Genomic DNA, 24690 nt, shown 5'->3' on the forward strand with positions numbered 1-24690 from the left:
CTGATATCAGAGAAACAGTTAAAAATTTTTCTAAATCAATCATTAGTATATTAAAATTCTGTCCAAGAATTCACCAAGGCAATACTTTAAAAACTGGTAATAGCGAATGAGCCATCTTGAAGTTCCAGCCCAACTGGGCCTCAAAAGACTGCAGCCCAGTCAACCCAAAGAATCAGGAGCAATAATAAAATGATGGTTTTAAGCTTGGAGATGATTTGTTACAGAGCAACAGATGATCAAAATACAAAACTGTTACATGAAAAAAGTTACAAAATAGTAATTATCATATTCTACTTTTGTTGAAAAAAATTTTTAAATACACTCAGTAAATCAATACATTTTTCTACCATAGAAAATGTATAGCAAATGTTTATAAGGAAGGATATATACAAGTTGTAGTAAGGGAGCAGAATGTATAGAGGAATGAAGCTTTCATTTTTTTGCTTTATACCATTTTTTTTCCCTCAGTGAGCGTATCTTTAATACAAAAGCCAAACAGTAACAATAAAAAATTGAGATGTTAGGAAGACGTATAATGGTAACATTAGCAAGTTTTGAAGCTGTATTTGTAGCATTCCCAGATTAAATCACAGTATTTTACAGCTTCTTCTAAAACAAAACAATGACAACATATATATGTATTACGAAGTAGAGAAATACACTGAACTCACTCAAATACATTCCAAGGCTCCCTTCTGTGCTGGACCCCACCACCAGGGACACTAAGAAGACCCAGGTCCCTGTCTTGAGCCTGGGCAGGTAACTGAGAGGAGATGCAGGGCAGCGTGAGGACCCATTTCTGACTTGCTGACAGGGCAGTTCCTCTTCTCCTCCCAACCTCCTGGGCTCATCTGTAAAGGGATAACCTTGGAGTCTGTCTTCTAAGGCTGGTGTGAAAATTAAATGAGGGCATTTACTTGCCACCAAGTAAATACTTAACTGAAAGGAACTGCTGTGGTATTGAGAGTGTGGCTAAAGTGAGAGAACCAACTGTCTACCAGCAGGGTGCATGCATCCCAGAAGGTATAAAAGATGCTCCACCTGGCTGGGGAAAAAATCCTAGAAGTTACATTTATTTTTATCCAAAAAGTAGAATAGCAACTATGTTTTAGTAATATAAATATTACATATAACAAGTTAAATATATTATGTATATACTAATTATTTTACACTATGTTACACCGTACTAATTATACTACCATGAAATACTAATAGTGCTAATAAAAGCAGGAACTGACTGACTGCAACCTCACAAAGACCCTCTGTCGAGGGTCACCTGTCACCAGCCCTCTGAGATGCCTGAAGCACTCCTTTGACTTTGGCAAGCGCACAGTGAGGTAGATGGACAAATTATAACTAAACTAAACCCCACAGAGGATATGAATAGCTTTAAGATTCCTACCGAAAGCACAAATTAAAGCTACACTAATAAACGCAAGCAGAGGTGAACACTAGCCCAAGGCTGGGAACACACTTCCCGCCCTGAGTCAGCTTCACCTGAACCGCATCACAAAGTAAAAACAATGATGATGTACTCAGATCTGACAAGAGCCAGGCCCAAGATACTCAAAATTCAAGGAGTATATGAAAAAGGGTTTTACCTCCACTGTGATTAACAGTGAATCCATCCCTAAGTGTACACTGAACCTTGAGATACAAGAAAACGATGACAGCAGCACATGTATATAATTTATAATTAAGTAACAAACACACGTAAGAGGAGTGCTAAAACTTGGTCTTAATTGAGATATAATTGACATATTACACTGTATTCGTTTTAGGTGTTAAAATTTTTTTACTAACAAGAATGAGCAAAAGAGCTTGGAAACCACAGCAAACTACAATATATATCACTATAATCATATTATATAGTATTTTTACATATATATTCTTCCTGTCAGGCACTAATTAATCTTCAAAACCGTAGTTAGAGGAAGTTCTATTAATGCAGCCTTGAAGGAAAATAAGATCAAAATGTTGTAAAAATCTGAGAAGGTATGCATTTTTTTTCCTGAAAATGGGGGAAATTTCTTTGTGAAGCAAAGTAGTCTCTCTGGGAATTTTGGAAATAATCCTTAAACTTCAAGCCAAGTCTCTCTTTCAATGTAATTTCATCAGTAACTTGAAAAAGTCTAGAAAAGAAAATAACCACAATCTAGGACCATCTTGGGGGAGCAAGTGAAATCACATTCACACTTTGTTAAGGTGAACGCCAAGAGCATATCAAGACCGTTCCTTTTACTCCTGTGAATTTTTAGAAAATAATTTTAACCAAGTTTTTTTTTTAAACAAAAAAAAGTGTTTTTCCTTATCCCAATTACAGATGTTACTTCCCATTCCCCAGGTCATTAAAAAAGAAATTAATCTTTTTCTAAGGCACCTTATTTTTTTCTAAAGAAAAATAAAAACAACAATAATACAACTGAATTAAAGCCCCAGGCACAGGGCCTCATCCCTGTTCCTGCCTCCCCCTCTCCCAGCCACCCCAAGCCTGTTTAGAAGCAGGGCTGGTCTTCAGGAACCACACTACCTTCAAGCTCCCTTTCACTAAACCGCCCGTGATGGGATCCTGTTCCCCACGCAGCACAGCTGGCTTGAAGCGACAGGCCACCTTCTAACTCTTCCCGGCAGAGGCAGTTTCCCCAGGCTCTGCCTGGCTATCCTTTGTGCTTCAGATGCAGAAAGCCAGCTTGCAACATTCACAGGATCTTCAGCACAGTCAGCAGTTCCCTCCCTGCTGGGAAGGTGGCCACATAAATGGACTGAAGGTAGCCTTGGGCCTAACATGGTCAACCATCCTCACTGCTGTTTCAGCTGCACCCCTCAAAAAAACTATATAAATGCAAAATCTTTTCATTCCCCCATCAATAACTGGACCTAGGGCCAGCAATTAGAAAGCAGACGGCATCCTTAGCTCCTAATGGCAACGTCCCCAAAATCTGACACCCCCCCCACCTGCATCCCTTCCTCTCATCGTTGGTCTTTCATTTTTGAGAAAAACCAAAAAAAAAAAAAAAAAAGTGGTATCTTCACAGGAGAACAAAATACGCCTTGAAGAGTTAACCTGTTTTCTTTAAACATCCTATGAACTCAGTGTTTTCACCACTGACCCCTTAAAACTTGAATTCTGACCTAAGAACAGAAAGCCTTAGCAAGTTACTGGTTTCTATTTACAAATAAAGTAAAACTCTTCTTCACGATAGCATGAGCTTGGCTTAATCTTCTCTAACACAAGTAGAAGGGGCTAGGGATGCCCTAGGAGACCCACAAGGACCAACAAGAGATTCCACTTCTCACGTCTCACGCTACAAAAAATTCAGAAATACTAAAACTGCCAAATTTGAGTCAATCTCATGGCCATGAGTCAAACAGAGTCAATCTAGAGCTGTTAAATATTTAAGCAGGCTACTGGACATCTTACTCTGCTCCTAGGAATGTCCCTCCATATTTGCCTAATTTAGGGCAACTGGGCCTTGAAGACCACAAAGCAGACAAAAGAAATCTCAAAACCGTGAAAGCCACACGAGTCTGGTTTTGCAAATTTGTAAACGGGATATCTTAAGCACCATTACTTGCCGAATACAATGATTCTTAAATTCCGCTAAAAAGAACATTTATCAAAATAGGCATTTTGCCTGTTTTGTTTTACCAAAAAACAATCATTAAGAATACTAAATAGGGTGTGACATATAAAGAGTATGGAAACCCAGGAGACTATTCCTACAGCAGAACAAAAGTTCTGTGGATCCTCCACGCCGCCAAAGATGGGAAATACTGGTACAGGAGGGAACCCGGAGCATCCCTGAGACGGGCTTCAGAGGAGCTCTGGCGGCTCGCAGAACGAGAACCCGGCGTCAAGCTCCCGGTCACCTGCCAGGACGCGACCGCTGCCAACTTGGGCACCGCGGCGGCCCGAGCGCGCGCGGGGCTGAGGGGGAAGAGATGAGCGGCGCGGCCAGCCCGCCCTCCCCGCGTGCCAATCACGCCCGCACGGCAGGCACTAGCGCGACTTTGGAGAATGCTCGCTTTTGACTTTGGATGCCGACGCGCGTGACACAGCTAACAACAAAAAGAAAGGCCCCGCATCGCCCCAGACCGGCCTCCGCAGGGGAGCCCAAGCCGGGAGACGGAACCCGGCGGGTCAGGGCGGCCCTGGGAAGGAGGCTCCGGCGCGGGGAGGCGCGGGGCCGGCCCCGAGCCGACTCCGGTAAAAGGCTGAGGCCCGGGCACAAGCCGGGGGGTGTTTCCGGGACCCGGCGCGGGGTCTCTGGGCGCGGGCCCGGGGCCGAGGAGGGACAAGGAGAAGCAAGGCGGCCAGTGCGGCCGAAGGGCGCGCCGAGCACGCGCGCCGCCCACTCACCTCCTGCAGCGGCTCCGGTGGCCGCTCGGTGCTGCGAGGCCCGGCTCCCAGGCCGCCCGGGCCGCTCTCCCACCGCCGCCGGCCTCACGCTCCCACCCGCTCCGCGCCCCGCGCAGCCTCCAACGCCGCCGCGGCTCTGGCCTCCGCAGCTGCGAGTCCCCGCCCCCGGGCAGCGCCGGCTGCGCGGTGAGGAGGCGGCCTCGCGAGCGCGAGGAGGCGAGGCCGTGGCCGCGCCCGGACACCCGGCCCCACAGTGCGCGCGCCCTGGCCCGCGGCCGACCTGTGACTGGAGCCGGGAAGCCCCCGTCGCGCCCCCTCCCCTCCGCCAGCAGCCCCTCCCCTCCCCACTGCGGCTCCCGGCGCGCCTTCTGGTCGCGGCTCAGAGAGCCGAGCAGAGCGGTCCAGAGGCTTTCGGAGGAGGCGCGTAAAGGTGGGAAGCGGCGGCGGAGAGAAGGGGTCGGGGGAGACGGGGCCCCGGGGAGACACGCCCCCCAGCACCCCCGCCCCCGCCCCGAGGGAATTTTCCGGAACCCAGAGCTGACCACACCCAGCGCCACACTCTTGGTCACACTCACGTCTCCTCAGTAGTCCTTTTTCTTCCACCAGCCCTTCGCAGTTGGTCCTAATCTCCCCACAGCTGTTATCTCTCACCTCTAATTTGTCGGGTTGCGACCCTGGGACGGCGTGCAACAGAAAACGAAGATTCCTGGGCGTTGCGCAAGCGGGATTCTCTAGGACTTTCTAAGGATGGGGCTTGGGAATTTGAATTTTAAACAGCGCCCAGGTGGCCTTCGGGCACATGGAAGTTTGAGAAGCACTGATGAGCCACACCTGCCTGAGAAGATGCCACAAAACTAGCAACCTATAGGATAACCATACTAGGAAATTGTAAAGCAGTGGTTCTTAACCGTGACGGCATTGGCCAGACATTGGAATTCTCTGGGAGCTTTTAGAGTATTCAGAGACCACGGTCCCACCTCTGGAGTTCTGAGCCCGAACATTGGTATTTTTGTTTTAAAGCTTCCCAGATAGTTGTAACATGTGGCCAGGATTGAGAACAGTTTTCCTAGAACCATCTCTTTTTGAACCTACCTGGCTGTAGTGTCTGGGGAAAGAGTCCCTTGGCTCACCCCTCCCAAACCCCAACACCAAAAAAACAAGCAGAAACACACGCAAACTCCTGAGGGAACGCTCACAGCCAAAACTGTTTTCAACCAGAACAGACTCCCCTTCAAACAGGTGACCAAGATGTCTTACTACCACCTGAGCATGGATCTTGTTAACTGCAGGAAAAGTATCTTCATGAGCTGACAATAATGACCCCTTTAGAGTGATATTCGAGTATATTCCAAAAAGATGTTTTCATTACCCATTGTTAGACTGCCACCTGGTCAGACTAAGTGTTCAAAAGCTGAGCGTGTGTTGGCTGTCAGCCCTGGCTTTTCCATAGACTTGACTTGTATCCCTTGGCTCTGACCTTCTCCCCACCTTCAGACACGGTAACTTCCCTTATTGCTCCTTTTGGCTCTCGTAGCAATGTTTTGCCTTCTTAGACTGTGGACCATAACTTCCACCTCATTTGCCTCTAAGTATGTTCCCATTAGTGTCTGTGATTTATCAACAGCTAATTAGTCAGTGACTAAGCCAGTCATTCTTAAACACTTTATAGAAGAGGTCCATATGTCTAGGTACTAGGGAAGCTGGCTGAGTTAACTACATCTTTATTGAGGGGGGAATCAGTCCTTTCCAAGTTTCATAAGAATCTTTATGACAAAATTTGGAATTTTTAAGATGTAGTTCTTAAAGTTCTTTTAAGATGCAATATTTATATATGCAGTGTTGCATATGTAAATTTGGGTTTCCATTTCTTATAAAGTTCTCTTCTGTCTCCTCAAGGCTTCTCACCCAGAACGTTTAACCTAATCACTTTATGGCCCTAAAAATTCAACTGGATAGATTTTGATTAAACAATGTGCAAGGGGCTGTGGTGGTTGGTTGCAGCAGACCCCCAGGTTTTGTCTGTTCAGCATTCTTTCTCTCACTAGGTAATAGTACCCGATTTTCATACAGGAACCTACCTCCTACTCTCCAAGGAATACAGCCTTGGTCAGACTGTCAATCAAAGTGATGACCTCTCCAGCTCAAGGGATAGACTGTTGTATTAGTTTTCTATTTGCTACCCTAACAAATTATCACAAACCTAGAGTTAAAACAACAGAGTTCTGTTGGTCAAAAATCTCACTGGGCTAAAACCAAGGTGTCAGTAGGGCTGCATTCCTTTCTGGAAGCTCTCAAGAAGTTCCATTTCATTGCCTTTTCCAGCTTCTAGAGGCTGCTGGCATTCCTCAGCCCATTACCCCCTTCCTTCATGTTCCAAACCAGCAATCTTCAAAATCAGTAACATCTTTCTAATCCTGCTTCCAATAGTCACATCTCTCAGATCCAGCTGGAAAAGTTTCTTCACTTCTAAGGATGCTTGTGATTACATTGGTCCCACCCCAATAATCCAAGATAATCTCTGGAGCTCAAGGTCCTTAATTTACTCACATCTGCAAAGTCCCTTTTGCCACTTAAGGTAACGTTTACAGGTTTCAGGGATTAAGACATGAACATCTTGGACTTCCCTGGTGGCGCAGTGGGTAAGAATCCACCTGCCAATGCCGGGCACATGGGTTCAAGCCCTGGTCCGGGAAGATCCCATATGCCACGGGGCAACTAGGTCCATGTGCCACAACTACTGAGCCCGTGCTCCACAACAAGAGAAGCCACCACAATGAGAAGCCCACACACCGCAACAAAGAGTAGCCCCTGCTCGCCACATCTAGAGAAAGCCCGCACACAGCAACGAAGACCCAATGCAGCCCAAAATAAGTAAATAAATAAAAGAAAGCCCAACAAATAAGTAAATAAAAGAAAAAAAAAAGACATGAACATCTTGAGGGACCATTATTCTGCCTACTACAGACCCCTACTCTCAGCTGATCCATTACACTCTATTTCTGGGATGAGCAAAGTGATGACCCAAGAACTAAAAAAGATCATTGGGCACTTATCTCAGTGATGGCACCCGTCATTTTTGGCATGTAGATCTGTGGGGCTGGTTCCTGTGCTTCCCAAAGCCTGACTTTTCAGTTTATCCTGCAATACTGAGACTTTCCCCATAGCTAGAACTTGCTAGAAATAAATGTAATACATAGTAGAACAATGATACAGAATCAATCAGAGTTTTTGGTTGCAAACAACAGAAACAGCCTTTGTAACTCTTAAGGAAAAAAAGGAATTGATTGGACAAATGTCAGGTTCTCAGAGAGTCAATGGTGAGAATCCATGAAATCATACTGATTGATTTCCAGTTTGGAAAACCTAGATGCTGCAGAGGGCTAGGCAGCAGAAATCACTGCAAAAGTGACACAGCAGATAGGGTGAGTATAGTATATATGCCACACTGCTGCATCACTGGACCTCCAACTGACCCCACTTGTTTGCAACACTTGCTCAAGATACATAGTGTCCAGAGGGAGCTTCCAGTTGGAGGACTTTGATTCTATGCCCATCTCCCAGACTAGCAGGGACAGCTCTGGTTTCTGTAGCTGTATGTGGCCACTAATTCCACAAAAGGAGATTGAGATGCCTATAGAAAGAGGAGGCAAATAACTAGCAAATGCCCCCCACGAATATCCTAAGAGAAATTCAAAGAGCTGTGGAGGAGGCAGAAGTCATGTCTATTTAGGAAAATCAGGAGAGACTGAACAGAAAATGGGTATAGGATAGGGCTGTCCTTATAAAAATAGAATTCAAGCCACATATATAATTTAAAAATTTCCAGTAACTGCATTAAAAAAGAAAAAAAAGTAAAAAGAAACAAGTGAAAATAATGTAAATGTATTTTATTTAACCCACTATATCTAATATATCAGTGGTCCCCAACCTTTTTGGCACCAGGGACCAGTTTCATGGAAGACAATTTTTCCATGGACTGGGGGGTAGGGATGGTTTCCGGATGATTCAAGCACATTACATTTATTGTGCACTTTAGTTCTATTATTACTACATTGTAATATATAATGAAATAATTATACAACTCACCATAATGCTGACAGGAGGCAGAGCTCAGGTGGTAACGCGAGTGATGGGGAGCGGCTGTAAATACAGATGAAGCTTCTCTGGCTCGCCCGCCACTCACCTCCTGCTGTGCAGCCCAGTTCCTAACAGGACACAGACCGGTATTGGTCCATGGCCTGGGGGTTGGGGACCCCTGTAATATATTATCATTTCAACATGTTATTAATAAAATACAAATGGGACATTTTACATGCAATAAAATATTTAACAGAAAAAAGTACACTGCTTCAGGTTTTTTTTTTAATTAAATTAAAAATTCAGTTCCTTCTTGGCACCAGCCACATTTCAAATGCTCAATAGCCACATGTGGCTAGTGGCTATAACATTAAATAACAAAGGTGTAGAAGGATGGTGTATCCGCTTGGATCTAATCTAGAGAGAGAGAAAACACACAGTAATTTAAACAGGGTAAGTTTAAATGCAAAGAATCATTAACATAGCAGCAGATTGGACTCATGAGCGTCTGGCTAGTAAAAAGCAAAGAGAACGGTAAAGAATATAGGAATGGGGGGCTTCCCTGGTGGCGCAGTGGTTGAGAGTCCGCCTGCCGATGCAGGGGACATGGGTTCGTGCCCCGGTCCGGGAGGATCCCACATGCCGCGGAGTGGCTGGGCCCGTGAGCCATGGCCGCTGAGCCTGCGCGTCCGGAGCTTGTGCTCCGCAACGGGAGAGGCCACAAGAGTGAGAGGCCCAAGTACAGCAAAAAAAAAAAAAAAAAAAAGAATATAGGAACGGAAGGTATTCTGAGCAGCTGCTGCCCCATGGGGCTGAGGTAGAGCATCTGAGAAAGCTGCCTCTCTATCCACAGGCTATAGGAATAAGACTGAGACCTCCGTGGACAGGGCTTGTGGCTCCCTGAGTGGCAGAGAAGTTGCTGTGGCATCAGCAGAACTTGCTGAAAATCTGCCCTCCAGAACTTTCCAGAAATCACCTTCTAAGCTGCCCTTCATGGGTTGGTTTCTCACGGGAGGCGCTCTCTTACAAAACTGCTCCAGGTGCCTGGAGAAGCTGCTGGTTGATGCCGGCCACCACGGCGCTGCAGAGCTGGGCTCTGGGGAAGCCGCGTGCGCGGCAGGAGCTCGGCACAGGCCTGGAAGTGTGGAGAAATACACCAGCATGATGACAGGCCTAGAAAGAGAAAAGCGTGAAGCAGAACAGCAAGGGGACTAGTTCGGATTGGGGAGTCATTATAGATGGGAGGGTAAGATAGAAATGCAGTAAGATAGAAAGGCAGACCCAAGGGTTCTACCTCAGACTCAACAAACCATTCTCTACAATATTGTAATTTTTCCCCAAATACCACTTTGGTCACATCACCCCTCTCTTAATAACTTTCCATGGCTTTTCCGTGCCTATATAGAATTTAGCGTCCTAGACTCTCTGTCCAAACTTCCTCAAGCCAGGCCACTCTCCTGTGCTCCCCACAGACCAGCTTTGCTCTACTATTCTGCCTAGAAGGTCCCCCTTCCCCCTTCCTTTCCTCACAACTCAGCCCAAAAGTCCCAGTCAGAGCCAACTCCCGTAGTACCCACCACAGTCTGCCCACAATGTAGAATCAGTAAAGTTCCCAAGGGGAGGGACTGCCCTTTGTTAGCGTGGTTTCCTCCCTGGTACTTACACAGTAGGTGCTAGGTAAATACTCCAGACTAGACTACAAGCTCCTGTGGGCAGCACAGTGCCCAGGACGTTGGAGGCTCTCTCCAGGTATTAAATACATAAAATCAGTGGAATGGAATAGAATAGAAAGTCCTTGTCGTAAACCTCTTGCTGTGTGTGCTTTGTAGCGTCCGTTTTTCCCTTCCTCAGGTACGTATTTCTTACTGACTTTTCAATCCTAAATGCCTGTGGTAAACAGAGCAGTTATCCCCAAAGATTTATTTCACTGTCCTAATCCCAATAATCTGTGAATATTACTCCATATGGCAAAAGATGTGATTAAATAAAGATCTTGAGAGGAGGAGCTTATCCTGGATTATCCATCTGGGCCTGAAATGCAGTCACAGGTGTCCTTATAAGAGAAAGGCAGAGGGAGTTATGGACAGAAGAGAGATGGAAGCTATGTGACCACAGAGGCAGAGATTGGACCGATGTGGCCACAAGCCAAGGAATGCCTGGAGCCCCCAGAAACTGGAAGAGGTAAGCAATGGATTCTTCCCTAGAGCCTTTGGAGAGAGCACAACTTTACTTTCACTACCATGTCAGGATAAAACCTCTGTTGTTGTAAGCCACCCAGTTTTGGTAATTTGTTATGGCCGCCACTGGAAATTAACACAATGTCCAATTCCAGGGGTTGTAGTGATTGATTCACACATGGGCACATGACCCAGTTCATGCATTGAGACTCTGTAACAGGACATTTGCTGGAGCTGCTGGGAAAGGGAAGCTCTTTTTGCCACTAAGGCAACCCATACTAGGAAAAGATAAGCCTAGAGCTGTTTGGGGCCTCCATGTGGAGACATCAGCCTAACACGTTGAAAAAGACAGAGACAAAATCTAGTGTTGCTATCATTTGATCTTCTGTATCCAGCCATATCCGAAGCCAGTCCTATCCCTGGACTTTCAATTATATCAGCCAATTAATTCCTCATTTTACTTAAGCCAGTAGGAGCTGGATTTCTGTCACAAGCAGCCCAAAGAATTCTAACTCACAGAGTCTTTTCATTACCTGCATAGGGTTGTCAGATATATATGAATTGTAGGTAAACAACAAATAAATTTTTAGTGTAAGTATATCCCAAACATTGCATGGGTCTGATACCATATGTGTATATATTGTTATTTAACTGAAATTTAACTTGGCATCCTGTTTTCTCGGTTTTGGGGGTTTTTGTCTTTTGCCAAGTCTGGCAATCCTATGTTGAAAGAAGGTTTTTTATTGATCATCTGAAACCTTTGAAAGGCCAGTTGTTATAGTACAAAGGAAGATAGACATAATCTTTATTCTAAGTAGATACCTCATAATTTTAGGCATTTGAATGACTGTCTTCAGTCTCTTGTATTGATTGGGGCTGTAAAAGAATGTGATTATAGCCTCATAATGTCATGAACCTTCATATGATTTGAAGTTGAGAAGGACACATTATCAGTTTTTAATAGCCTGAGCAATACTGAGCAAAGCAGTAGAAGGGTGCCTGGATGTGTTGAGACACCTACAACAAAGATGTAAAAATAAATAAATAAATAAAAGAAACTAGTATTTTAGAAACAAAACAAACAAACAAAAAACTGATGCTCTTCCAGAGCTGCTTTCACAGTTTCCTCTACTTGCTGTGATGTACCCATTAGGGTGTAGTCCAATTGCAAAGGATTATGGGAGACCCAGCTGGAGGAGCAGAGGAGGGGGCCAGGCAATGACCATTGAGCAGGTGAGAAAAAACAAAATGGCCAAGCTGAGGGTATCCTGAAATCTGGAGACCAGCCTGACGGCATGAAGTCTGGCATATATAAAACAGTACCCCAGCCCAGGATATACAGGAATAGTGGTGTGTGTTTTTTGCACCCAGATGCAGTGTTGAAGAAAAGAAGGTTCTTCTACTTTACTAATGCTTGCACGTCTTTGGTTCTCAAAAGCCCCTTCAAAAGACTTCTGCGGTAGATTAGTTCTTTAACCTTGAGATGTATATCTAGAATGAGGGATTCACAGCTTGTTTTAACTTTGCAGCAAAGGTAAGAATACTTGAAAACTTACAAACTTGAGAAGTTGCCTGGCTCAACGACTCTTCCACTATTGCTTATTTTTCAGTGATGTTTGAGAAAGGAGGATATTTCTTGAAAATACAGTTTGAAATGTCAATTGTATTTCAGTCGTTTCTGCCCTTCGTTTTGATGTGGATTCTTTTCTTCACGCAAATATATAGTTAAGCACTGTGGAGTAGAGTACATGCATCCGATTCTGCTGTCCTAGCTTTTGTTGATGTTCCCACTGACTGACCATCTTACCAAATCTGGCAAGTTCTCCACGCCCAGCAAGATCTTCTCACAACTTGTGTTAAGAACTACTTCGTGTCACCTAGGGTGACATAGTGAGATCACACCCTTGTGGGTATGGGATGGGTCGTGCCCAGTAATCGTCTTCAGAAAGAAAGAACTGAAGTGGGTGGGTCAGTCTCCTTGGTCTGGAGCAGTGGTTCTCAGCTGAGGGTGGTATCCTGCACCGAAGGAGCATTTGGAAATGTGAGGAGACTTCTTTTGTTGTTCTAAATTATATTTTACCTATAACATTGTGTAAATTTAAGGCGTATAACATGTTAATTTGGTGTATTTCTATATTGTAATATGATTGCCATTGTAGCGATATTTAGCACCACTATCATGTTTTGTAATTATCATTTCTTTTTAGTGATTGGAATAATGAAGTTTAGTCTCTTGGCAAGTTTGATGATTATAATCAGTCTTGTTTATAAGTCTGTTTTTAAAAAGTGATTCATGAGGGTGGAGAGAGGTCTGCTATTGACCTTAACTGGGGATCCTACACAGCAAAAAATGCTCCTACTCCAATGCCATTAGATTCTCTGGTCTCAACAGAGAGCCTAATGATCCAGTGAGCAGTACAAGGATAGTCACCCTATGGAAGGACCTGGAAAAGATCTTTATTCCCTGTAGGGTTCCACCCTATGGGACATGAACTTTAAGCACAGAAAGGGAGCTTTGCTTTGTTTATCATTTTAGGATTGGGTTCAGCTGCCAGTGACAAGAAACCCAAATAATAGTGGCTTAAGCCCACAAAGTTCCATTCTCTCACGGATGAGTCTCCAAGTAGACAGTCTTGGCTGAAGTAGCAGGTCTGCAGAGGCAGCAGGAATTCCAGCTCCACTGCTCCGAGGTGTGGCCTTCATCTGCATGGTCCAGGATGGCTGTTTAAACTGAAGCTGTCCCTTTCACATTCCACCCAGATGAAGGAGAAAAGGAGAAAAGAGAGCTTGTTCTCTCCCTTTGAGGACACCTCTCAGAAGTTGCATATGACATTTCCGTTTACATTCCTTGAACAGAACTTTGTCTCATGTCCATTTCTAGCTGCAAGGTAGCTGGGAAATAGAGGCTCCTATTCTGGGTAGCTGTGCGCCCAGCTGTGGACACACAGAAGAAAGAAGCAATGTTTAGCAACAGCTAGCAATTTCTGCCATTCCTAGGAAGGCAGATTACCTACATCAATAAAGTGAAGCCCTAGTATGTTATTAAAGCTGGTCCAGCCTTGACTAAGTAGGAAAAGAAAAAAAGTACTGACTTGCCTTGGCCCCAGAATTCTTTGACACTCCTCCCATTGAGACTGGGGCTGTGTCTCCTCCCCATAAATCTGGGTGGGGATTTATGACTCCTCCAACAAATAGAGCACAACGTAACTGATGTCATACAAGGCAGCACAGCTGCCCTCTGGCTTTCTCTGGGATGTTCGCCATTGGGACCCAGCCACCACGCTGTGAGGGAGCCCAGGCCACATGGAGGCCACATGTGGGTGTTTGGCCTCCAGCCCCAGCTGTGGTCTTAGCCAACAGCTACCAACTGCCAGACACGTGAGTGAAGAAGCCTCCAGATGATACCCCCTCGAATTCCAGAGTCACCCACTGCTGTGACCTGAACGTGTCCCACCGCCAGATATTTAACCCCCAAGGTGATGGTATAAGGAGATGGGACCTTTGGGAGGCACTAGTGCTTTTACAAAGAGACCCCAGAAAGCTCCCTTCTCCTTTCACCATGTGAGGACACAGTGAGAGGTCAGCAGTCTGCAACCTGGAAGGGGGCTCTCACCTGGTCCTCTGACCTCCAGCACCATGAGAAATAAATTTCTGTTGTCTGTAAGCCACCCAGTCTGTGGTATTTTGTTACAGCAGCCTGAATGGACTAAGACAGCCTTTGGGTTTTCCATGTGACTGCGACTGCAGGAGGGACCCTGAGCACGAAGTGCCCAGCTGCGTCCAGTCAGCACCAGGGCTTTCGGGAGGGTCACAGAATGATTATTGTCTTAAGCCACTGCATTTGGGGGTGGTTGTTTATGCGGCAATAGATAATCAGAACAGCCCGCAGAACACTGACACTTCAGTATTGACTGGTTTTCCAGTGCATTCCTGAGCCCAGTGAGTGTCAATCAATCAGGAGAGACATCAAGAACGCAGTAAATCAGGGCCCAGCGGGGCGGGTGGGGTGGGGATGGGGGTGGAGATTGCGGAGAGAGAGGATGTTGCTTAGAAAGCGATGCAGCTGCTCTTCATCATCAAGGGCATCTTCTTCCACCATCAGCCTTGGTGGACCACAGCTGGGGCTGGCGGCCAACTAGTTCTTCACATGGTACAGTCAGAAGAAACCACGTGACGTGAATAAAAAAGTAAGGAAGCTGGGAGCCAAAGAAAAGGAGGAAAATGTGTTATGTGTGCCAAGGAACTGTGACTGGAAATAGAGAAAGACAAGAATCCAAAAATCTAAATTATATTGTCCACTGTGTATAGTTATACTACATCTTCTTTATCCATTCATCTATTGATAGGCACTTATTGCTCTCATATCTTGGCTACTGTGAATAATACTGAAATGAACATAGGGGTACATATATCTTTTTGAACCAGTGTTTTGTTTTCTTTGGAAAATAACCCAGAAGTAGAATTGCTGGATCATTTTGTTCTCCATAGTGGCTGCACTAATTTACATTCCTAGCAACAGTGCACGAGCATTCCCTTTTCTCCACATCTTTGCCAACACTTGTTATTTGTGGTCTTTTTGATGGTAGCCATTCTGACAGGTATGAGGTGATATCTCATTGTGGTTTTGATTTGCATTTCCCTGATGATGAATAATGTTGAGCATCTTTTCATGTGCCTTTTGGCCATTTGGGAAAATGTCTATTCAAATCCTCTGCCTATTTTTTAATCAGGTTTTTTTTTTTGATGTTGAGTTATATGAGTTCTTATATCTTTTGGATATTAACCCCTTATCAGATATAACATTTGCAAATATCTTCTCCCATTCAGTAGCCAGCCTTTTCGTTTTGTTAATAGTTTCCTTTGCTGTGCAAAAGTATTTTAGTTTGATGTAGTCCCGTTTTATTTTTGTTTTGTTTGTCGTACATTCAAGTCTTTAATCCATCTTGACTTTATTTTTGTACACTGTGTGAGAAGGTAGTCCAGTTTGATTCTTTTACATGTAGCTGTCCAGTTTTCCCAGCACCATTTATTAAAGACAGTATCATTTCCCAATTGTATAATCTTGCCTCTCTGTCATAGATTAACTGACCATGTCAGTGTGGGTTCATTTTTGGGGGTCTTTATTCTGTTCCACTGACCTACATGTCTGTTTTTGTGCCAGTACCATACTATTTTAATTACTATAGCTTTGTAGTCTAGTTCGAAATCAGGTAGCATGATACCTCAGCTTTTTTCTTCTTTCTCAAGATTGTTTTGGTTATTCAGGCTCAGGACCACAAAATTTTAAGTAGACACACTTAAAAATTATTGATGGGGAATTCCCTGGTGGTCCAGTAGATAGGACTCGGCACTTTCACTGCCAAGGATGCAGGTTCAATCCCTGGTTGGGGAACTGAGATCCCACAAGCTGTGTGGTGCACCCAAAAAATAAAATAAAAATTAAAAAAAAATAAAGTGATAACTTATTTTTTTAATTATTTGTGACCCCAAAGAGTTTTTGATCATGTGAGTTCCACTATCAATATTTTAGAAATTAAAAAAATATGTATTACTTTATTTAAAAACGAGTTCATTCCATGTTAATATAAATAGTACTCTTCACATTACCTTGTGGGAAATGGGGCTCAGAGGACTGGCATGAATGTTGACGCCTTTTCCTACTGCTCTGGCTGTGATTAATCAACTGTCCTTTGTCTCTGCCTCAGAAGTCTCCTGTCTTCTATGAGCATCCGTGACACCATGATATGCTAATCTGTACCCTTTGAAGGAGGGCAAAACCTCAGCTCTTCACAGTTCTTGAAATAACCTCTGAGACTCAGCATACCTTCCATTTTAATGTAGCATTAGACCTCACTGTATTCACAGTACCCATGACTTTGTAACCAGTAGAAAACACAGATATTTTCATAACATACCATATTTGTATCAAATATCTCTAAATAAGATTTATGCATATCAACACTTTGAAATCAAGGTACTTAATCTTACTGATATATTAAACAAGCATGTATATTACTATATCACAATCTGTTTTTTAATATATTGACAACTGTATTTCAACATGATTGGTTTCTTTTTCTTTTATTTTTATACATTTAACATTTTTATTCTAAGAAGGGGTCCATAGACTCCTGATCTAGGCACTCTGTTCATTGCCTGAGGCTCTGAATAGCACAGGAAAACCAGAAAGAAAAAAAAGTTTCAATTATTGGTGTTTGAATTTTCCAAGCCCAGGCGCCAGGGAGAAATGGAGGGATGCATGCATGTAGGAAGAGATTGGGAAGACATGAAAGCAGTAAAAGCCTTCTGTACCTGAATCTGGAAAGGAGTCCCTGGACTCGGGGGAGGGGATTGGACACAGGGGTGAGACTGATGAAGTCTGGATGGGGGTACAGAATCTGAAGGGTGGATCTCACTTCTAGAGGCCATCAGCCTCCTCTTGACATCCAGGAGGCCTCATGGGGGCTTCTCCAGCCTGTGGCCCACCTGCTCTCCATCTGAGTGAGCCACAGAACTGCCTCACCTCAGTCTACCTTCTCAGAGTCTGGTGATGCCCCCTTCCTCCACAGCCAGAAGCCCCCATGTTGTACCTGTGTCAGTCACCAAATTGTGTTCAGTCCCAAGCAACTCACTTCTCCCCCATTCTGTAGCCCAGGATGCAAGCCTCATGAGTTGTAGGGTGGCTCTAAGCCCTTAGAGGGATGGTGCCTTGTGGAAGAGAAGGTCCCCTGGCATATATATTGGGTCACCCCTATATTGGGTGAGATTAAACAGAACCATCTTGAGGGTTTCCTCAGCACTGGGTTAAAGAAAAACTCTATCAGATATATACAGGAGAGGAAAGAGGTCTGGAGGTGTGTAGTAGTTTGCCCAGGAGATAATCTCTCCCTATTTTTAATGTCTGTGAGCTAGGAAATGCAGAGTTGCCCCTTTAGCAGGCCTGAAATGGCTGTGTGTGGGAGCAGGTACCCCCCTGCCCTTCGTTGGTGCTGATTTCAGCACTGTGCTCCTATTGCTATGGTAATGAGCCGTGAAAGCTTTTCAAGCTGGCCAGGAAGAGCAACCTGCATAGAAGAGAGGATCAATCAGGGCTACAGTTTGACATTTGAAAGGAGTCAGAGTAGAGAGACATGAAAGTTTGAATTATTGATGGAAGAAATACAACAGTGCGGCCAGCTTACCCCAGGGGAGGAGAAGGGGCAGGAGAAGGGGCACATTTTGGGAGGCTCAGAAGTAGCTTGTCCTACCCCAACTATCTCCCTGAAAAGCCTAACTGTTCCAGACTTCTGCACCGTTTGTACTGTATCTCCTTGTGTGTTTACCTATATATGTGTATTTTTAAGCAAACCCTCCAGAGATGAAAAATACATATATCAAGACAGTAAGACATTTGATTTAAAAATTTTAAAAAGACATTTTAAAAAGATCTTTTCTGGGCTTCCCTTGTGGCGCAGTGGTCGAGAATCTGCCTGCTAATGCAGGGGACACGGGTTCGAGCCCTGGTCTGAGAGGATCCCACATGCCGAGGAGCAACTAAGCCCGTGAGCCACAACTACTGAGCCTGCATGCTGGAGCCTGTGCTCTGCAACGAGAGGCCGCGATAGTGAGAGGCCCGCGCACCGCGATGAAGAGTGGCCCCCGCTCGCCGCAACTAGAGAAAGCCCTCGCACAGAAACGAAGACCCAACAAGGCAAAATTAAATTAAATTAAATTAAATTTTAAAAAAGATCTTTTCCTTTTCCCCTATCAGAATAGAGCACCATTCACATATGGATGGAGCAGCTAGAAAGGGGCACGTGTGGCAAAGAAGAATGAGGAGAGAATGGAGAGAGGGTTGCTGAAGATGGGCTTGTGAATTGCCTAAGATTCCAGGACTAGTGATAAGGAAAAAATCACTTAGAACACTGACAACGCCAAATGCTCACAAGGAAGTGGAGCAACAGGAACTCTCATTCATTGCTGGAGGGAACACAAAATGGAACCACCTCTCTGGAGGACAGTGTGGCGGTTTCTTACAAAACTTAATATACCCTTCCCATAGGATCCAGCCATCGTGCTCCTTGGTATTTACTGAAAGAAGTTTAAAACTTATGACCACACAAAAACTTGCACATGGATGTTTATAGAAACTTTGTTCATAATTGCTACAACTCGGCAGCAGCCAAGGTGTCCTTCAGTAGTGAATGGATAGATAAACATTGGTCCATCCAAGACAATGGAATACTATTCAGCGCTAAAAAGCACTGAGCTGTCAAGCCATGAAAAAGACATGGAGGAACCCTAAATGCCAATCACTAAGTGAAAGAAGCCAGTCTGAAAAAGGTTACATACTCTATGATTCTAACTGTATGACATTCTGGAAAAAGCAGCTATGGAGACAGGAAAAAATCAGTGGTTGCCTGGGGTTGGGATGGGGGTAGGATGAGTAGGTGAAGCACAGAGGAATTTTAGGGACTCTGTAATGATGGATACATGTCATTATACATTTTTTAAAAACCCATGGAATGTATAACACCAAGAGTGAATCCCAAGGTAAACTATGGACTTCTGGCATGATATATCAGTGTAGGTGCATCTGTTGTACCAGATGTATCACACTGATGGGGATGTTAACGCATGGGGTGGAAGCAGGGGGAAGTATATGGGAAACTCGACCTGCCTCTCAATTTTACTGTGAACCTAAAACTGCTCTTTAAAATAAGTCTTAAAAAATAATGATAAAAAAATGGTAGGTTGTACTCTTATAATTAAAATGTTACTTAATCAGGCTTCATCTTGGTATAAATTATTTATTAATACACATTTGTATTAGTTTGCGAGGGCTGCCATAACAAAGTACTATAGATGAGGTGGCTTAAACAACAGAAATTTCCTTGTCATAGTTTTGGAGGCTAGAAGTCTGAGCTCAAGATGTCAGCAGGGTTGGTTTCCCTTGAAGCTTCTCTCGTTGGCTTATAAATGGCTGTCTTCTCCCTGTGTCCTCACATGGTCTCCCCTCTGTACCTGTGTTCCAATCTCCTCTTCTTATAAGGACATCAGTCATGTTGGATTAGGGCTCACCCTAATGACCTTAATGATCTCTTTAAAGACCATCTCTTAATACAGTCACATTCTGAAATGCTAGGGGTTACAGCTTCAACTTATGAATTTTGAGGGGACACAAAATACACCAAAAGTGGTGTTTTCATGAGGTAGAAATGAAACTTTTTGGTATTTTCTTGTATGGAATATTTAGATACAGTGAAATGCACAGACACTCGCTGGGTTGACAAATGGATTTACCTGTGTAACCACAAAACCTGCCTGAATTCTTGTCCAGCCTCTTAACAATTTCTACCGATTAAAGAGTCCAAGAACCCAGGTCGGTAACAATGAGGCATATGTTTTTTAATCCTTTACCCATTTAGCTGAAGGACTGAGGTCTTCACAGTGAGATTTCAGGGTGGACCTTAAATGGAGAGGCAGCTGTCGGCATCTTGGCCTTGAATCCACATCACATAATGAAGCTGTGTACATCGCAGGACCTTAAGGAAACAGCTACAGAGCCTGTCACCTGGGGTGCCTGTTTGAAAAGCTAATGTTGGGCCCAATCTTTAGGAATATTGATTCCATGGCTAGAGTGGGGCCCATAAATGTGGATTTTAAGAGAAGATCCTAAGTCATTACTCTACGCTTTGAGAAATGTTGCCTTGGGGGTGAAGGAAATGAAGTATGACACAACTTTGACAATGTACGATCCTGAGAGACTCTTCCAGCCCCCCACACACCAAATCAAGGGGTGTGTATTAGTGTGTTGGGGCTGCCGTTACAAATTACCACAAACTGGGTGGCATAAAAAACCAGAAACATGTTTTCTCACAGTTCTGGAGGCTAGAAGTCTGAATTCAAGTCACAGGCGGGGCCAGAATTCAAGTCACATGCTTGCTCTGAAGGATGCGAGCATAAAGGAGGATGCTTCCTTGCCTCTTCTAGCTGCCGGTGGCTACTGGCAATCCTTGGTATTCCTTGGCTTATAGCTACACCACATCCGGTCTCTGCTTCCGATCTTCACGTGGCTTTCTTCCCTGTGTGGATCTCTGTGTATCCTCTCCTCTTACAAGGACACCAGTGGTTGGATCTAGGGCCCACCCTAATCCAGTATGACCTCATCTTAATTTACATCTTAGTTATATCTGCCAAGACCCTATTTCCAAATAAGGTCACAGTCGCAAGTACTGGAGGTTAGGTTAGGATGTGAACATATCTTTTTGGGGGATACAATTCAACCCATTACAGGTTCTATACTCTGCTACTCAAAATATGATGCTCAGACCAGCAGTACTGGCCTCACTTAGGAACTGTTAGGAATGCAGAGTCTTGGGGTGTATCCCAGACCTACTGAATCAGAAACTGCATTTTTAACAAGATGCCCGGGTGATTAATCTGCATATTAAAGTTTGAGAAGTACTGTGTTACAGGTCCAAATAGTTCGAAGTAAAAAGGGACAAATGTTCTTTTCACACCTAACTCTGGGAAATAAGGGTTTGTGTTCCCTGGAATTCCCAGCTATATTCCATTTATCCAGTTGGAATCATCTCTTTAACCCCACAACAATAGATTCTTTTGAGAATTTGCTCTGTACTTAGTTTTACAGATGGCAGAGACTAATCCTTGTCCCCCATTATCTGTTCTCTTCTTTTCAGCAGTAGCAACCTTGAGTTTCAGTGGGACATGTGACCACCCTGCATATACTTTCCATTTTCCCAGCTTCCCTGGAAGCAAAGCCTGCCCATGTGGCTAAGTTACTTACAGCCAGTGGGATGTAAGGGGAAGTGATGTATGTATAATAGTTTCTGGGACATAGCCTCAAAAGGAGGGGATGTATACTTTCTTTTCTCTTTCTTCCATCCAAATGAAGCAGAAGAAAGGAAATAAATATCAAAGTGGAAATCAGTGATATAGAAAACAATAGACAAAATTAATGAAAATCTGGTTTTTGAGAAGATTGATAACATTCATAAACTTCTAGACAGACTGATCAAGTAAAGAAGAAAAGACACATATTACTAATATCAGGAATGAGATGGGCGACAGCTACAGATGTTAAAAAGATAACAAGGGAATAACATAAACAATTTAATGCCAATAAATTCAACAACTTAGATGAAATGGGCAAATTCCTGAGAGATATAAACACTAGTTATAAACCCTAGCTCACTGAAGAAAAGCATACATAACCAGAGTAACCCTATATTTATTGAAGAAATTGAATTTGTAATTAAAAACCATCTCATAAAGAAAACTCCAAGCTGCTACAGTCTGAATCTTTGTGTCCCTCCAAATTTATATGTTGAAACCTAGCCCCCGAGGTGATGATATTAAGAGGTGGGGGCCTTTGGGGTTATTAGCTCATGAGCCTGGAGCCCTCGTGGATGGGATTAGTGCCCTTTTAAAAGTGGCCGGAGAAAGCTCCCTTGCTCCTTCCACCATGTGAGGATAAAATGAGAAGTCAGCTCTCTGCACTAGGATGAGGGCTCTCACTAGAACTTGACCATGAGGGCACCTTAATCTCTGACTTCCAGACTCCAGAACTGTGAGAGAAATTTCTGTTGTTTATACGCCACCCAGTCTGTTATTTTGTTATGGCAGCCTGAATGGACTAAGACACAAGCCCCAGTGGCCTTACTGGTGAATTTTAAAAAGGATTTAAGGAAAAAATAATAAAAATTATACACAAACTCTTCCTTCAAAATTGAAGAGTAAGAATAAGCAATACTTTCTAACTCATTCTACAATATAAGGCCAGCATCACCCTGATCCTGACACCAGTCAAAGGTAACACAAGAAAAAAAAACCTGCAGACCAATACCCTTCATGAATATGGGCGCCAAAATTCTAACATTTTAACAAGTTGAATCCAACAATATATTAAAAGAATAATACAACATGACCAAGTGGGGGTTATCCAGGAATGCAGAGTCATTTTAACATTTGAAAATCAGTTATTATAATTCACTATATTAGCTAAAAAAACAAGAACAAACAAATCATATGATCATCTTAATAGATGGAGAAAAAGTGTTTGACAAAATCCAACATTCATTTCTTATAAAAACTTGCAGCAAACTAATAGTAAAAGGGAACTTCTTCAATCAGATAGAGCGCACCTGCAAAAAACCTGTCTGACGTCATACTTAATGGTGAAAGACTGAATATTTTCCCCCTAAGACCTGGAATAGGACAGGGATGTTTTCTCTCACCACTTTTATTTAACATTGTACTAGGGGTACAGTTGGACAAGAAAAATAAATAAAAGGCATCCAGATTGGAAAAGAACAAGTAAAACTGTCTTTATGTGCACACAAGTGCATCTATCAGAACATTCCATCAAAATATCAGATGGAATTTGAAAAAAGAAATAAACAAAAAAAAAACAGTAGAACCAAGACTTTGGCCGTTTCTTAAAAAGTTAAACATATATCTACCATATGATCTAGCCATTCCACTACTAGATATTTAAACAAAAGAAAAGGAAATATTCATCCATGCAAAGACTTGTACACAAATGTTCATAGCCACTTTATTTGCAAGAGCCCCAAACAGGAAACTACCCCCATCCGTGGGTAAATGGATAAGAAAGAATGTAATATATCTACAGAATAGAGTACTCCTCAGCAATAAAAAGGAATGAACTATTGACACACACAACAACATGGATGGCTCTCAATTTTTCTGAGTGAAGAAACCAGACAAAAAGAGAATAAATATTTGTATGATTCCATATATATTTTAAAAGTCTACATTTTTTAGAATTGGAATTGTTGAAAGGTGATCAAAAGGTACAAACTTTCAGTTACAAGATAAATAATTACCAGGGCTGTAATGTACAGCATGATGGCTGTAGTTAACACTGCTGTGTGATATGTAGGAAAGTTGTTAAGAAAGGGCATCCTCAGAGGTCTCATCACAAGGAAAACACGTTTTTCCTTTTTGATTTCTCTTTTTGTTGTATCTGTGTGAAATGATGGATGTTAACTAAACTTATTGTGGTGATCATTTCACAATATACGTAAATGAAACCATTATGCTGTGCACCTTGATGAAATAATATTTATATTTTAAGACTGGACAAGAACAAATTGAATATAAAATTCTCTTTGTGTGTCTGTTTGGGCCTCCTCCCTCCCTGATGTGCAGTGTGCATCTGCATTACACATTAACCAGGGCTCCTCAGAGATAGGAGAGCCTGCTCCACCATAAAGATCTTTTTTTTTTCTTTCTTCTGATGCTAGTAATATAACTTAAAGAATATTTCTTTCGCAGCTCTGTGGGGGGTCATGGTGACTTGCTGCTTGCTTTGTACGTGCTTACCTGGACTATGTATCCTTGGTGAACTTTATGTAACATATCAGTATGTCATTTTGATGTATGACCCTTTGTCTCAAAAAGTGTATTCGACTTCCAACAGGAGGAAGAGTTCTCAGAGCTTTCTGAGAATCTGCTTCCGCGGTTATAATTCTCAGTTTGGTTCTAATAAAATTCCCTTTTTTTCCTCTTAACTTCATAGTCAATTGAATTTTCTTCAAAAACCTTAAATTTATACTGTGATGTGGGTCAACTCTATCTCAATAAAACGGGGGGAGGGAGTCTCAGAAATGCAATTTATATGGACAGAAAGCACATCAGTGGTTGCCTGGGGTTGAGGAATGGATGGGGAGGGTAGGGAGGGCCTTTTAAACATTGAGGTGAAAATTAAATTAAATTAAATTAAATTAAATTAAAAAGTAAACGCCAGAGTGAACTAAGGAGAAGTCCTAGAGGACATTAAGAGATGTGATTAGAGGTAATGCCCATTCCAGGCAAAGGTTTGCCTTTCTTAGCATTTCCTCATCCTGACGTGTTTATTAAGGAGGAGGCTAAAAGCTGAGACAATTATATTAATGATAATTATGGGTGTATTTTCTACAAGCAGACGGTTTGTGGGCAAAACAAAAGAAGGGAATGGGAAATGAAGTCTCTCCCTCATGCGTTTCTTCCTAAAATAAAATTCTGCATTATTAATGTGGTAACGCATATTTTGGAGGGTAGCTAGTAATC

The 24690-nt window shown here is 43.2% G+C and overlaps 1 protein-coding gene across 1 annotated transcript in view; it reads right to left on the reverse strand.

Moving 5' to 3' along the window:
* The window catches only part of GOLM1 (golgi membrane protein 1), a 61088-nt gene extending 56652 nt beyond the window's left edge, over positions 1 to 4436 (reverse strand). Inside the window, exon 1 of the mRNA XM_082842871.1 lies at positions 4361 to 4436. The gene's annotated coding sequence lies outside the window, so the exon portion shown is untranslated. The remainder of the gene's footprint in view (positions 1 to 4360) is intronic.
* Between the last annotated feature and the right edge of the window lie 20254 nt (positions 4437 to 24690).

The sequence above is a fragment of the Leucopleurus acutus genome (genome assembly GCF_964270905.1).
Source record: "Leucopleurus acutus genome assembly, chromosome: 7".
NCBI classification, from domain to species: domain Eukaryota; kingdom Metazoa; phylum Chordata; class Mammalia; order Artiodactyla; family Delphinidae; genus Leucopleurus; species Leucopleurus acutus.